The sequence below is a fragment of the Propithecus coquereli genome, unplaced genomic scaffold, assembly GCF_000956105.1.
Source record: "Propithecus coquereli isolate 6110/MARCELLA unplaced genomic scaffold, Pcoq_1.0 Scaffold48, whole genome shotgun sequence".
Lineage (NCBI taxonomy): Eukaryota > Metazoa > Chordata > Mammalia > Primates > Indriidae > Propithecus > Propithecus coquereli.
Window position 1 is genome coordinate 8,860,781 of NW_012150618.1, and position 1,110 is coordinate 8,861,890.

Genomic DNA, 1,110 nt, shown 5'->3' on the forward strand with positions numbered 1-1,110 from the left:
TTCTCAGTCTTCCCCTTACTTAACCTATCAGCAGCATTTGACACAGTAGAGCAGTCTCTCCTTCCTTCCTGGTACACCTTCTTCATCTGTTTTCTGAGACATCACATTCTCCTGGTTTACCTCTGATCTCTCCGGCTTTACTTCTCAGTTTCTTAAATAATTCTTCTCCTGTCTTCCTCAACACTTTATTTTCTATCCACACCCACTCAGAAAGTGATTTCATCCAATTTTGAGGCTTTACACACCACTTATATGGTATAGTCCCTCAAATTTATATCTCCGATCTAGTCTTCTCCCTTGAACTCCAGACTTGTTTATCCAGTCACCCTTTGGTCATGTCCAGTGCTACTCCTGCTGGTCCAAGATATTATATACAATTGTCTCTTAACTGGATAACTGTATAGTCTTCTAACTGGTGTTACTTCTTACCCTTTGTATCTTTTCCATGGAGCAGAAAGGGTAAATTATAAAACGGTCAGATCATGTCACTTCTCTGCTCAAAGCCATCCAATGGCTTCTCTTCTCAGTCAAAGAAAAAGCAAAAGTCTACAGTAGCCTTAAAGACACTATGTGGCTTGACCCTAGCACATGTGCCTAACGTCACTCCAGCCTCATTGGATTTGTAAGAAATGGATACATAATCTTGTCCCATGGCTGTTGCCCTTTTTCTTCCTTTTCTTGGACCACTTTTCCTCCAGTGAGCTAAGTACCTTGCTCTCTCATGCCCTTCAAGTACCTCCTCAAGCATCATCAGATTGGTCTTTCCCTAGCAAATAGCAACTCCCTTCTTCCACCACTCACTAAACTTTTAGCCTGTTTTATTTCTCTCTAGAGCACTTATCACCATTGGAAGTATCATTTAATTGGTAATTCTTCCCTCCCATTTTAAAGAGAGCTCCCTGAGGGTAGGAACTTTTTAGTTTTGTTAATTTTTGTATTTGCAGAGCTTTCAAAAATATCTGGCATAGAGATGGTATCTAATAAATATTTGTGGAATGAATGAATGGACATGGATCCTTGCATATATTTTCAGGATAAAAATCAAGTCTTACAGAACCCAATCTAGTCTGAGTAAAGGAATACTCTTTAATAACATATACTTATGATAAT